The sequence below is a fragment of the Papio anubis genome, chromosome 16, assembly GCF_008728515.1.
Source record: "Papio anubis isolate 15944 chromosome 16, Panubis1.0, whole genome shotgun sequence".
Lineage (NCBI taxonomy): Eukaryota > Metazoa > Chordata > Mammalia > Primates > Cercopithecidae > Papio > Papio anubis.
In genome coordinates, this window is record NC_044991.1 from 7722004 (window position 1) to 7736117 (window position 14114).

At 47.8% G+C, this 14114-nt stretch overlaps 1 protein-coding gene across 9 annotated transcripts in view; it reads left to right on the forward strand.

The window, feature by feature from the left end:
• Positions 1–14114, forward strand: part of PACSIN2 (protein kinase C and casein kinase substrate in neurons 2) — a 146797-nt gene that overhangs the window by 80654 nt on the left and 52029 nt on the right. Inside the window, exon 3 of one of the 9 annotated variants that reach the window (XM_009217430.4) lies at positions 872–918. The exons of 7 other annotated variants lie outside the window; for them this stretch is intronic. The gene's annotated coding sequence lies outside the window, so the exon portion shown is untranslated. Of the gene's footprint in view, positions 1–762; positions 919–14114 lie in introns of those variants that run through there. One more of the 9 variants, XM_031656226.1, reaches the window with a different exon arrangement.

The following is a 14114-nucleotide window of genomic DNA, read 5'->3' on the forward strand; positions in this document are numbered from 1 at the left end:
CTTGCCCGGCTAATTTTTTGTATTTTTTTAGTAGAGATGGGGTTTCGCCGTGTTAGCCAGGATGGTCTCGATCTCCTGACCTCGTGATCCGCCCGCCTCAGCCTCCCAAAGTGCTGGGATTACAAGTGTGAGCCACCTCGCCCAGCCGGAATTCTGTAGTTTTCAACAGGAAGAATGAAGTGATAGAATGTACTTGGGTAACGTGGCCATTAAGACTTGATGGCTAGGTCCTCTCTCAGGGGTGCCATGGAGCCCTTGGGATGCGTAGGACTCTCTGGGCTCTCCAGGTCTCATACTGTCTGAGGGTGCTGCCTGTGTTCCCTTGGGACCAGTGTGTTTCAGTATCTGGCCCGTGAACCTGTTCTCAGGTTGACCTTGTCTCTGCGGAAACACTTTTTCCTCGAAGCCAGTGTTTGGGATTTTGGTAACAAGCTAAATTGAAATCTCCGTGATTATAGGACTTGATGAATAATTTGTGTTGCAAAAGATTGAAAAATCATCCCTCACAAAGTCCATTTTAAGTGTTGCCTAAGTACAGTTACTTCATTGAAACTGCTCACCAGCTGGTGGCAAAGCTTATTTGTGAACGAGTGTTTCTAGTGCTCTGACTCCAGACAAGACCGTGAGTCTGGAACATGTCCACAGTAGGTCTCTGCACATGTAGAAGAGGGGCAGTCTGTGCAGGAGAGTCTTCTTTCCCCCCCCCCCCCCCGCCCCCCGCCATGGGAAAAGGAGAGAAATGGTGAGTTAGGGCAGGGAAAAGGGGAACAGGGAAGAGGCAGGTCAAGGATAATCAGGAATATGGCACAGACACTGCTGGACTCTGAGGTTTCCTAAGAAATCCATGCCCTGTCTCCATTTTTTCTTTCAGTGACCCTCACTGAGGAGCTGTGGGTACCGTGATAGGCACTAGAGAAGGTGGGTGACTCGAGTATGATCTGATCTACCAGGGTTAACAACTTGGTTGGGGAAAGAGGAATGGGGGCCAAATAATGGCACCATAGGGGAACTATAAAGGGGCAGTGGTGGGCAAAGGGCCACTAGAACGGTGGGGGGCTCCTTGGAAGAGGTGACACTCATACTGGGCCTTGCAGGGTAGGTGGGGGTTGACCAGGAAGGCGGCAGTCTCAGGTGGCAGTGTGCTGCACGTGTGGCTATCAGGGCTGGCCCATGAGGGGCAAGGCTGCTGGGCAGGCTGGGAAGCCAGACTGGGGAGGCCCCAGGAGGTGTACCATGTGCAGCTGCCACATTGAAAGGTGTGTAAGTGTAGTTGGAGGATGTGCGGCTGAGGCAGGGCCCAAGGGAGGGGTGTACACACGAGCCAAGAGGGGAAAAGGCAGTCTGCACACGTACACAGTGCCTTGAAGGTCTTGCATTTCTCATAGAAATTGTGCTGTAGCTCTTTACCAAATTGACTGGTGTTTGGACACACAGTTGAGCACACTCTGGGCCTCGGTTGTATGTTTTGAATTTAGTGTGGTTTTTATTCAAGGCCCTAGTGCTCTCTGCACATTTCCATACTCCCATCTCAACTCTAAAACATGTAAGTTCTTATTCAGATCAACTTGCTGGTAAAATTAGAGAAAATTTCAAAGCTTCTTTTTACTCTCTTTGTCTCACATTTCTCCAGTGGGGAAAAAGCCTGGAAGACAAGTGTGTTAAAGAACTGGCTGTTCTTGTAAGTATTTGAGGAGAACAGTGTGAGTCATTGTAGCTTTTCACTGGTATTTGAGTATCCGGTTTATTTTTAAACAGTTCTGTGAAACTGGAGTTTCTTCCATGGTTTCTGTTACCATGGCGCCATAATATTTCCTCGTCTGCTTGTTCAGACTTTCACACACTTCAGCATCACATTTACAATTCTTTACAATCAGAATATCTTATTCATAATCTCCAAGAATGTTTCTCCAGCTGCAATAGCATTTTTCTCCAGATGGGAAAAGTTCGTAGTTTCTGCCACTTGCAGATGCTGGGAAGAGAGAGGGTCTGGTTCTGTGAAGGACAGTGCAGTGGGTGCGGGGGCTGCAAGGGCCCTCTCGGGGTTCGAGTGGGTGGACCCATGTCATCTGTGCGGAGCCACTTCCCCTTTAGGCGCCATGGTGGAGAGTATAGGACGGACAGGCTGCTGCTTTTGCTTGGGAAGAGTTGGTGGTGTATGTTTTGGTCTAGACGTCTAACACACCACCCTTGGTTCTTTGGTTCCCTCAAACATGAACATGGGTTTGTTCTGTTGCTCTTATTTATTTTGTCATTTATTTTTGGGCTTGAATTGAGGCTTCCACTTTGGGCAGGTCTCTTGTTTTGACAATCTACGGTCCAGAGAAAAACAATGCTGGGCTTGGCAGTCACTGGCAAAGTCGGCTTTGCCCGCCCTCCAGGCATGCAGGATTATTCAGAGAGGTACCTTTCTACATCTCATTGCTTTGAGAAGCATATATTTCTTAAAGAGTTGTTCAGGATTTAAGGAAAGTTGGGGAGGTATATGGAACCATAGAAAGAGTTTATTTCCAATCTCTTAAAGCCTTAGACCTCAACTTTTCAGGGATAACAAGGTTTTCCTCTGACACATAAAGATAATAATAGACTAGGTTCTGAATGTGTGCTTTGGACTTAATTATGGGAACTTGGCTTTGTCAGGTGTTTTCAAATTCTACTGTAAATATAAATGCTGATTCAGTGATATAGAAACTCTTGATACTTGAGAATGTAAAGTGCTGTGTAACTGATTGGATCTTTTGTCTCCTGACACAATTGGCTCCTCTGATTCAGAGAGGACCCCTTTTTGAAGATCAAAAGCAAAATAAAAGTGTGGATTTCTAGTGGCATGTGGACGGGGGGGTATCCCAGGGGTTGCCCAGGAGGCTCCAGGTGGGAAGTGCTTCTGACTTAGTGGCTACACAAGCTGGCCATTGTGGAAGAACTGGCTTTTTCCTTTTTTTTTTTTTTTGTAACAATTTACTTTTTAAGAATCATCAAAATATTGTTTTGCTCTCAGCTCAAGAAACGTTTGTAATTAATAATCCGAGTAACTTAATATTTTTTCTCGCCTGTGTAATCCAAGATATGTCAGTATATGGCCTTCATGAGTAAAATTGATAACAATAGTACATTATCCTAAAGATCTTATTTGATATCCTTTTATCAAGTCAACACTTTACTCTCCCACCATTTGACTTGTAAAGATCCCCAAATGTGTCGCTGTCAATTTCAACAAATGTTAGGAAGGACCTGTTGTCATATGTGAGATATGCTTGTGGAATTTACTGTCTAGAGGGGAAACCAGACTGCACACAGGTAAAAACTGAGGTAGTGGTATGTGCTTTGAAGAAATATAAAAAGAGTTAGAATAGAAGGTAACAGGCTAGAGTTGGTGGTGATGGGAGGTGTGGCTAGGTTCTCTAAGCGATGCCCCAAATAGTATGAGGGAGCCGGCCATACCCTTGTCTCAGGGAATAGCATTCCAGGCAGAGGGAACAGCATGTGCAAAGGCTCTGAGGCAGGGATGAGCTTATTATGTTGAAGAAACAGAAGATCTTGTGCTGGGACAGAGAAGGGTCAGCAGGTAAGGGAGAGTGGTGGGGGAATGGGTGGAAGGGCAGACAGGGGCCAGGTCATGATGGGATTTACAGTACAGCGGAGGAGTTAGGGTTGAAGTGATGTGATGGTTTGGAGAAGGGAAGTGACATGATTTGAGTATTTACAAAGATTGCCCTGAAGAGGCTAGAAACTGGAAGTGAGGATAGATTTTCTGTTTTCTTTAACATTGAGTTTTCATGGGAAAACATTAAACGTTTTCATTTTAGCTTTGAAAATTTAGAGTTATTAATACCACCTGTGTTCCTTACAGTTGGGGGTTTTGTGACATTTTCTGGGCTGTTTTGGAAGAGAGGGATTGTGTAAGTGAATATACCCTGGTTGTTAAGCATAATAACAACAACGTGATCTCTGCATGGCTCTGTTAAATTTAAAAATGTAACTATTAATAGTGTGTAAAATAGTTCTCAGCCTAGCCAGCAGCTGGAAGATTACGCATTAGGAGAAACTCATTGCGTTTAAACCACATGGGGATTTCTGTGTAGAAATCTACCAGTTCCTCCTTCCTTCCTCACTGTTCTTGTTTCAGGACAGGCATCGGCTGTGTGGAGCCCTCTGAACCCTGGCTGGTCCCATTGACACTGACTTTGTTCCTCCACCGCCCTCCCATCACCTAAGGTCTCTTCTGTCCGGAACACCTCCCGCCTCTCCCACTCTGCACCTGCCCCATTCCCATCCAAGGTTCCACTTGGTGTCACTGGCTGGGAAGCCACTTCCTCACTTCCCTAGGTGGAGAGTGGCTACTTCAATCCTCTGACAATCCCAAGGAGTGGTAGGCAGTGTTCGTTTTGTTTTCCAGATGAGGAAACTAAGGTTCAGGAAGGTTAAGTAATGTGCCCCTGATTACCCAGCTGGTTTACAGCAAGACTGGGATTCATTCATTGCTGCTTCTCACATATCATTGCCTCGTGTAAGCCAGGCGCTGTGCCCAGCCATGGGATACAACTGTGAACAAGGCAGGCGTGAGTTATATGTCTGCCTCCCTCAACACCCTGAGCTGTTTGAGCAGGCAGGCTTCTGGAATGGGCATTCAGTGAACACTGAGCGAATGAGTGAGTGAGCGAAAGAATTCTCGTCAGCATTCTACTCTTGTTGGGCCCGGGTTGGCGTGCTGCCTCCCTTAACATCCAGCCTGTCACTCTTCAGAGTCATGCACACGTAACTCGCCTCTCCCTTTCCTTGGTGTCTTTCGTTGCCTGTGTCTCACGCAGGAGACAGCACAGCCTGGTGGCTCAGGGAGGCTCTGGAGCACCTGGTCTAGGTTTGAATCCGAGCTCCGCCACTTATTAGTTGTGTGACTTGGGGAAGTTATTTAAATACTCTTATGCCTCTGTTTCTTCATCTGTAAATTTCCTTTTGAACTTGAACTGTCAAAAACTTTTGTTTTTTAATTCTTTCTTTTTTTTTTTTTTGAGACAGAGTCTGGCTCTGTCGCCCAGGCTGGAGTGCAGTGGCCGGATCTCAGCTCACTGCAAGCTCCGCCTCCCGGGTTTACGCCATTCTCCTGCCTCAGCCTCCCGTGTAGCTGGGACTACAGGCGCCCGCCACCTCGCCCGGCTAGTTTTTTGTATTTCTTAGTAGAGACGGGGTTTCACCGTGTTAGCCAGGATGGTCTCGATCTCCTGACCTCGTGATCCGCCTGTCTCGGCCTCCCAAAGTGCTGGGATTACAGGCTTGAGCCACTGCGCCCGGCCTGTTTTTTAATTCTTAAAGTTTCCCACTGACCCAAACCAGATTGAGAGATTGGATCACCAAAACCATGGAGGTATTTTTGCTTTTTATGAGAGTGCCTTTTGTTATTTCAAAATGACCTACTTTCATACTTCCAAATGCATTTTAGAAACATTTCAATTAATTTAAAAGACAATCATTTTCAAATTCATTTATTCAGTGTTTTCCCTCGTTTACGTGGTGTGAACGTGGGTATCCATGTACTTCTTAGGTCAGGATTGACTGGGTGCCTCACCCGTGCTATGCTCTGAGTGAGACACGAGGACAGGAGGGTCCAGAGAAGGTCTGGAAGCTGAGACAAAGGTTCTGAGTGTGTCCAGGGCCCAAACCCAGAGGTCCTGGTGCTGCTGTGTGTTCTGGCTATGGAATTGGGGCAGAGAGCACAGGTAGCAGGAAAGTGTATGAGTTAGACTGCAAGTCTCAGAGACCCTCAAAATAACAGTGGCTTAAAGAGAAGTTTATTCCTCTCATCTGCAGAGTCTAGAGGTGGCATGGCTGGTGGGCATACCACACTGTCAGAGACCCAGACTACTTCCTCTGTCTTGTGCATGGCTCTGTTCCCAAGTCACCTCATGGTTCGTGATGAGAAAAGCATGGCATTCGTATTTAACACAGAGAACTTTGTGCTGGCATTGGGACACAAAAATAAACTCCATGTGGTTCCTGCCCTCAAGGATCTTAGTTCTCTTGGGAGAGACAGATGCCTGGATGACCGCCCTCCATCTGAGGTTGAATGGAAGGAGCCCTGTGTGAGAGGAACACAGGCAGGCAGGCCAGGCAGCAGAGCTGACATTTGGGACTAAAGGAAGGCTTTATGAAGGAGGTGGCATCTGATCTTGATCTTAAAGAATAATTAGTATCTTGACAGTCATCTGGGAGGCGGTTTGAGGGAGAAGGATACAGTGAAGGGAGGCATGAAGACCTGAAAGGGAAGGGAGCCCCTGCTTGGAGCCCCAGGTGGTGGGTCGCTCTCCTGCCTTGTCCAAGTTGAAGTAGACCATCATTCTAGAGCAGACGTCACACAGTTGGAAAGATGTCCCCAGCTGTGTGATTAGTATGACATCCATTTTAAAAGTGAACAAAAGAACCTGGAAATAAACCAGACAAGATTGTTTTGGGGTTCTGAGATACTCGTTCTTTTGCCTGTACTTTGGAAGCAGGATCAAGCTATTCACAGGCACGCCACTCCCACTAAATATTTCACAATCCACTGAGCCCAGTGCTGTCACTGTGTTTCAGTTCTCAGAAGCCACTGACAGCATGTTCAGTGAGAAGCCCTGAGACCTGGAGTCAGAGCACTTTTTACTAGTTTTGCAAGACACAAATATTAATTGCTGTTTACTTTCTCTTTAAATTTTAGCCTCTATGTGTGTGCAGGACTTGTAGCATAGATGAGACCTTGTGTTACCAACATTGTAAGTAATTTCTGTGATGTGGACATGCTTGGGAAGCATGGACTTTCTTTATGCTGACTGTGGCTTGTTTCACAGTGAGACCCTGATAATGGGCTCAAGCCTTGACACTGGGGTCCTGGTGGGTATGTTTGCACAGGGCTGCCGTCAGGCCCAGAGCTGATGAAGCAGGGAAGATCTTTGCAGCCATGCTCACTGCACACACACACTCTTTTAATTACTTGGCTTTAATTCACGTATATTCTCCTGTAATCTCCTGCTTATAGGAGGCCCTCTTAAAATGTTTTAAACTCAGAGAACTCTTTTTTTTTTTGAGATGGAGTCTCACTCTGTCGCCCAGGCTGGAGTGCAGTGGCCGGATCTCAGCTCACTGCAAGCTCCGCCTCCCGGGTTCACGCCATTCTCCTGCCTCAGCCTCCAGAGTAGCTGGGACTACAGGCACCCGCCACCTCGCCCGGCTAGTTTTTTGTATTTTTTAGTAGAGACGGGGTTTCACCGTGTTAGCCAGGATGGTCTCGATCTCCTGACCTCGTGATCCGCCCGTCTCGGCCTCCCAAAGTGCTGGGATTACAGGCTTGAGCCACCGCGCCCGGCCCAGAGAACTCTTAAGAGCTTTTTCAATCCCACTCTCTTCTTTTCATGTGAAAGTAGTTGGATGCTGAGAAGATAAGGGACTTTCCCAATGTCTCATTGCTGTTTATGGCAAATTTGGGATGAGGTTTCTAAATTTTAGCACTGAGAGCCCTTTGTAAGTGTAAAAAATGACTTCTGAATTATCAAAAATGAAATTATGTTTAGTGTAGCTTTATTGATTTTGTTTGTTTAGAGGTATGTGTATTTGTGTGTATTTTTCCTTAAATTTGGTGTTCCAGGTAGGGTATACCCAGTGATTCCCTTCACCAGCCTGATTACCTGCAAGTGCCTCCACCACCATTTTGGGGTGTACTTCATTGTCTTCAGACATTAACACCATCTACTGAGTTGAATGGGCATCAGTCCATCAGGACCGATGAAATACTCTGACAACTTATATATTAAAGGAGTTTAAATTTAAAATTTCACAAATGAGGCTTATGTATTTGAAGTTTCTTAAAAATAAAAACAAAACCAACCTGATTTCTGTACTCCCGTTCATGAAATTAGAGGCTATGTGAGGCTCACCTGCCTCCACGACAGCTGAAGTCTTGTTTTATGTGAACGCCTTCTTTTCTTTCCTCCTCCTGTCCATTTCTGATGCATGTGTAAGATGGCAGGTGATATTTCATTGCCTACAGCACTCTCAGATTCAGCACGTGAAGGGACAGTGAACCACTTTAAGGACTTCAGAGGCAGCAGCATTTTTTAGCCAAGGTGTTTCTTTGGGCCATTTTCCTCCTCTGCCTCTCCGGGTGTTTTCCCATCCTTTCTCAAGCGTTTGTGGTTTATCCCCTAAGTGTAGGTGGAGGACATCAGATTGAAGTCTTGCTTTTTAAACTGTATCCAGAGGTTCACCAACTCTCTTTGGAATGTGTGAGCCAGAGACCGCGCCAGGGAAACAGTGGAACAGAAGTGGAAGCTGCATGTGCCATGACATCCCAACCTGGGCTCTGCCTAGGGACTACCTGAAAACTCAGACATCTGGACATGAGGGCTTGGCTCAGTGGAGTGTGGGACCATGACATGATATTTTAGAGCCATGAAAAATGACTGGGGCTGGGCACGGTGGCTCACGCCTGTAATCCCAGCACTTTGGGAGGCCAAGGCAAGCGGATCACCTGAGGTCGGGAGTTCAAGACCAGCCTGACCAACATGGCGAAACCCCTTCTCTACTAAAAATACAAAATTAGTCAGGCGTGGGGGCACATGCCTGTAATCCCAGCTACTCAGGAGGCTGAGGCAGTAGATTCGCTTGAACTCGGGAGGTGGAGGTTGCAGTGAGCCGAGATCGTGCCATTGCACTCCAAACTGGGCAACAAGAGCGAAATTCGGTCTCAAAAATAAATAAATAAATAATAAAATAAAAATATGACCGGGACCAGGCTCAGTGGCTCACGTCTGTCATCCCAGCACTTTGGGAGGCCGAGATGGGTGGATCACTTGAGGCCAGAAGTTCGAGACCAGCTTGGCCAACATGGCAAAACCCTGTCTGTACTAAAAATAGTTTTAAAAATTAGTTGGGCATAATGGCGGGCTCCTGTAGTCCCAGCTACTCGGGAGGCTGAGGCATGAAAGTTGCTTGAACTCGGGGGCGGAGGTTGCAGTGAGCTAAGATCGTGCCACTGCGCTCCAGTCTGGGCAACAGAGCGAGACTCTGTCTCAAAAAAAAAAAAGTGACTGGAAGATGCCCAGACAACAGGGAGAAATGCTGCTTATGCAGCTGAGAAAAACAGACCACAGGATGGCTTGTTGGCTGCAAGGACAGTGAAGTCAGGCCATAGATGACGGCAGAAGCAAGGGCTAAATGAGGAGAGCGGAGGCTGGTGGGACAGAACTGGCCATGAGGAGCTCCTGTTGGCCTTGACAGCTCTGTGCTAGCCAACATTTGGACTTAAAATCATCATGGGCTTGGCAGCGTGGGGAGGGTGGAAAGAGCAGAGCCGGAGATTCTCCTGGACAGGAGTCGTGAGCTCCAGAGCTGCCGATGAGCAGGTGTGGTAAGCAGAAGAACTGCACTGGGGTTGCTCTGTTGTTCGGTTTTCCTTAACCACCTCCGAGCAGTTTTTTTTTTTTTTTTTTTTTTTTAAGAGATAGGGTCTCTCTATGCTGCCCAGGCTGGAGTGCAGTGGCTATTCACAGGCGTGATCATAACTCACTGCAGCCTCAAACTCCTAGGCTCAGGCAGTCCTCCCACCTCAGCCTCCTGAGGAGCTGGGACCACAGGTGCACTTGGCTCCAGGATGATTTTTTTTTCCTGTGGGAGGAAGAGGGCTGCTCTATTGTGTTGACTGAAACAAGATGTGTTCTCCCCCCTCTCTTTTTCTCTTTTCTTCTTAACAGAATATTGGAGAGTCTGCACTGTGTTTCTTTGAAGTGGTTCTGTGTCCTAGCAGAGTTCCTAAGATTCCTCTTCCTCCCACTGTTTTTCTTCAGTTTGCAGTGGATAGTTCTGTGCCACAAGGTGGTTTGAAATCCTCTGGTTTTGAGGTGATGGTTTCTATAGCAACAATGAGTTGTGTCTGCCTGGAGATGCTGGCTGTTTTTTTAATCTCTGGAAGCACCTTCGAGTGTGTTCTGGCTCACCCTGCCCAGGCTGATGGGTGCTTCCGGAGGGCCTAGGACCTGCTGAGCTCTAGGCCTCAGTGTGATTCCCTTGAGGGAGAGGCCAGCCTTTAAGCGCAAGCATCTTGCAGTGCACAAGCTGTTTTCCATTGTTGAATCAAATGTATTACACCATGTTCCAGAGAGATATAAGTCACTTTATTTACTGGTCTCTTATCTATTCCTTTGAGGAATGTTCACTTTTCCAGATGAAATCATTGGAAACAAAATGAGTTGTGCCAGATAGTTGGGCTCTTAAAAAGCATCCCAGCTTTGGCCAGGCGCGGCGGCTCGCGCCTGTAATCCCAGCACTTTGGGAGGCCAAGGCGAGTGGATCACAAGGTCAGGAGATCGAGACCATCCTGGCTAACACGGTGAAACCCCGTCTCTACTAAAAATACAAAAAAAAAAAAAAATTAGCTGGGTATGGTGGCAGGTGCCTGTAGTCCCAGCTACTTGGGAGGCTGAGGTGGGAGAATGGCGTGAACCTGGGAGGCGGAGCTTGCAGTGAGCTGAGATTGTGCCTCTGCACTCCAGCCTGGGTGACAGAGCGAGACTCCATCTCCAAAAAACAAAACAAAACAAAAAAACCATCCCAGCTTTGCTAATGGTGCAAAGCACTATCTTAACGTGGGCCTTACTGCCTGAGCGGCTTATAGGAGGTGACCTGGGTGGTAGAGACAAGCAGAAGACCCCATTCTTTCTTCCAGGGGACTGACGACAGACATGAATAGCCCGAGCTGAGCCAAAGCTGGTGACATGGAGGACCCAGAAACCCATGGGCCCCAGCTGGGTTGTCAGGCAGCAGGAGGACCTCCCATGAGGCTGGTGGTAGCCAGGGTTGAACCTCACACACCCCCAACCATGGTTGCTAAACCTGTGTGTGGTTTAGTTTAGCGTGTGCAGTAGTGTTTGTGAAAGAATTCTAACCGTTAGAGTTATAGCACCTTCACATAAATGCTGTCATTATTTTCCATCTTTGAATCCTCAGTATCCATAAATCAAAATTACCCAGGCTCTTCAACTTTTCTTGTCCTGAATTCATCCAGCAATTTGCAGAGCGACTGCTTTGTATTTGACACTGGATACTGGAGCTGTAGCAGTGAGCACAACTGACAAATGTCCCTGCCCTCCTAGAGCTGTTTTTGTTTGTTTGTTTGTTTGTTTTTTGTTTTTGAGACAGTCTCGCTGTGTCCCCCAGGCTGGAATGCTATGGCACGATCTCAGCTCACTGCAACCTCTGCCTCCTGGGTTCAAGTGATTCTCCTGCCTCAGCCTCCCAAGTAGCTGGGATTACAGGCATGGGCCACCACACCCAGCTAATCCTTGTATTTTTAGTAGAAATGGGGTTTCACCGTGTTGGCCAGGCTAGTCACAAACTCCTGACCTCAGTGATCTGCCCGCCTCGGCCTCCCAAAGCGCTGGGATTACAGGCATGAGCCACCATGCCCGGCCCTAGAGCTGACTTTCTAGAGGGGCAGACAGACAAGAAATAAAACAGTTAAGTAAATTATGTAGCTCCTTAAGAGGTGTTAAGTGCTTGGGAGAGAAGAATAAAGCAGGGAGGGGGTCTGAGTGGGCTAGGGCAGGGTCAGAAAAGACCTCACTGGGGTGGGGGCTGATACAGGCCTGTGGGGCAGGAGGGAGACCATTTCAGGGAGAAGACAGCACATTGACTGTGCCTGGCAGTGCTAGGACCAACAGAGGAGCCGAGTGGAGCTTGGTGTAGGGTGGACAGCAGTGGTAGGGGGTTGGAGAGCAGGATCTGAGGACAAAGTAGCTCAGTGGAGGTGAGCAGATGCGGGCCGGGAGGACCTGGGCTTTTACTCTGCGTGGGGGGGCTTAAGAGCAGCCATGTGGTCTGCCTTGCATTTTGAGAGGGTCACTGTGTTGAGAGTGGACTGAAGTCAGATTGTTAAATAATTCATGCTTTGAGAAGGCATGCAACAATACACACAGCTACAGTTCTATGGACAAGTATGAAATTAATATGTTCTAATTTTTAAAAACAGTAGCACGGATACGAAACACTGAGTTACTGTGGGAAGCTGGGAGCCCTGTTAGGGAAAAAATGACTGCAGCCACACAAAGGAGAGGTGATAGTGGCAGTGACAGTGGAGAGATGCAGGGGGTCTGGTCTTCTCTTTGGCTTTTTGGAGGCAAGGCCGGTCCAGGAGATGCTCACGGACCTCCCCTACTCCCTAAAGCTGGGGGCGAGGGGTCTTGTGGGAACCTCCCTTCCTTCCAGTGTGGGGCCATTCATGAAACAAAGTCAGGTATTCTCCATGGTTGTTTTTTTTTTTTTTTTTAAGAGACCAGGTCTCACTTTGTCACCCAGATTGAAGTGCAGTGGCACAGTCGTAACTCACTGCTGCCTCAAATTCCTGGGCTCAAGCAGTCCTCCCGCCTCAGCCTCCTGAGTAGCTGGGACTCACAGGTGTGCACTACCACACCTGGCTAATTTTATTTTTTTATTTGTTTTAGAGGTGGGATCTCACCATCTTGCCTAGGCTGGTCTTGAATTCCTGGCTTCAAACAGACCTTCCACCTTGGCTTCTCAAAGTGCTGGGATTACAGGCGTGAGCCACCATGCCCAGTCAGGGTAAATTTTTAGAAGAAATAGTTGAGGACGAACTAGCTCAGTGGAGGTGAACAGATGTGGCCCGGGAGGACCTGGGCTTTTATGCTGCACAAGGGGCTTAAGAGCAGCAATGTGGTCTGCCTTGCATTTTGAGAGGGTCACCTTGTTGAGAATAGACTGAAGTTGGATTGTTAAATATGTCATGCATTGAGAAGGCATGCAACAATACATACAGCTACAGTTCTGTGGCCAGTTATGAAATGAATATGTTCTCATTTTTAAAACCAGTAGCATGGGTACAAAACTGAGTTACCATGCAGCTTATCTGTGACGTCAGATTAGTCCTTTCTAAAGTGCACCCGGCCCCACAGAAGCATGTGGGCATCCACTTTGCTGGGTGCTGGGACAGGCACAGCACTCACTCCCTCTGCCTTTGCCGGAAAGACCCCTCCCCTGTCCTTCTCATGCTCACTGCCCATCTTCCTGCACTCCTCAGAGAGGTCGCATTCTGTCTCAGTAAGCCCGCCCCCACCCCCAGGTCTTTTAGGGTGCCCTACTTCTCTGTGTCCTGGTGCTTTTCACACCATATAGCTGTTTTTACTTTGCCGTGTGCCAACCTGCCCTAGTAGGATGTCAGCCCCAGGAGGGCAGGGACCCAGTCTGCCTTGTTCACTGCCCCTCCCCAAGCTTAGGAGAGTGCCTGGCACATAGTAGATGTTCAAATGGTAAATATGTCCCTTATCAAAGGATCCTCTCACCTTGGGCCCAAACAGTGGCTTAGAATAAATCATTATTTCCCAACCACTGAAAAATCTCCCCCCAGATAATGAAGAGGAAACAAGCTGCAGATCAATCTGTGCTCAGTGCAAGGCCTGTGGAGCAGCCAGAACCCAGCCAGCCGGATGTGCTGGGGCCGTGGCAGCGAGGATGTCCACCTCTGCCTACCTTTGCAGTTAGAGGATTAGAGCGGGGCGGAGGGGCTTTCTCCCGAGGCCAGCTTTCAGGAGAGATGAGCAACATGGTCTTTTTACTCACAATGTTCTAACTTTATGAAAATAGCCTTTTGGCCTAAAAAATGACCTGTTCTTTTGTCTGGTTATGGAATAAATTAAGGGTATTAAGGGGGAGCTTGATGTCCTTGTGTAATACGTCACTTGTTTACCTGATATCTGTTATCAAGCCCAAAGGGGAGGAAGGAGGTTATGCCAGCTTCCAGCCTGTGCCAAGGGCACCTTGGCAACCTCTGTTAACCTCTGAGACTCTGCACACTATCTAAGGAATGGCTCTGACTCACTGTACTTACATACATTGTTAGCAGAAGTCACTGGAATCTGAGATCTGGAACTGTTTCAGTACCTCAGTCATTCCCTGATTCCCAGATTCCTGAGAAGTGCCCCTTAGAACAGAAGGGCGTGGTGGCTCACACCTGTAATCCCAGCACTTTGGGAGGTCGAGGCAGGTGGATCACCTGAGGTCAAGAGTTTGAGACCAGCCTGGCCAACATGGCGAAACCCTGTCTCTACTAAAAATGCAAAAATTAGACCGGTAAGGTGGTGCGT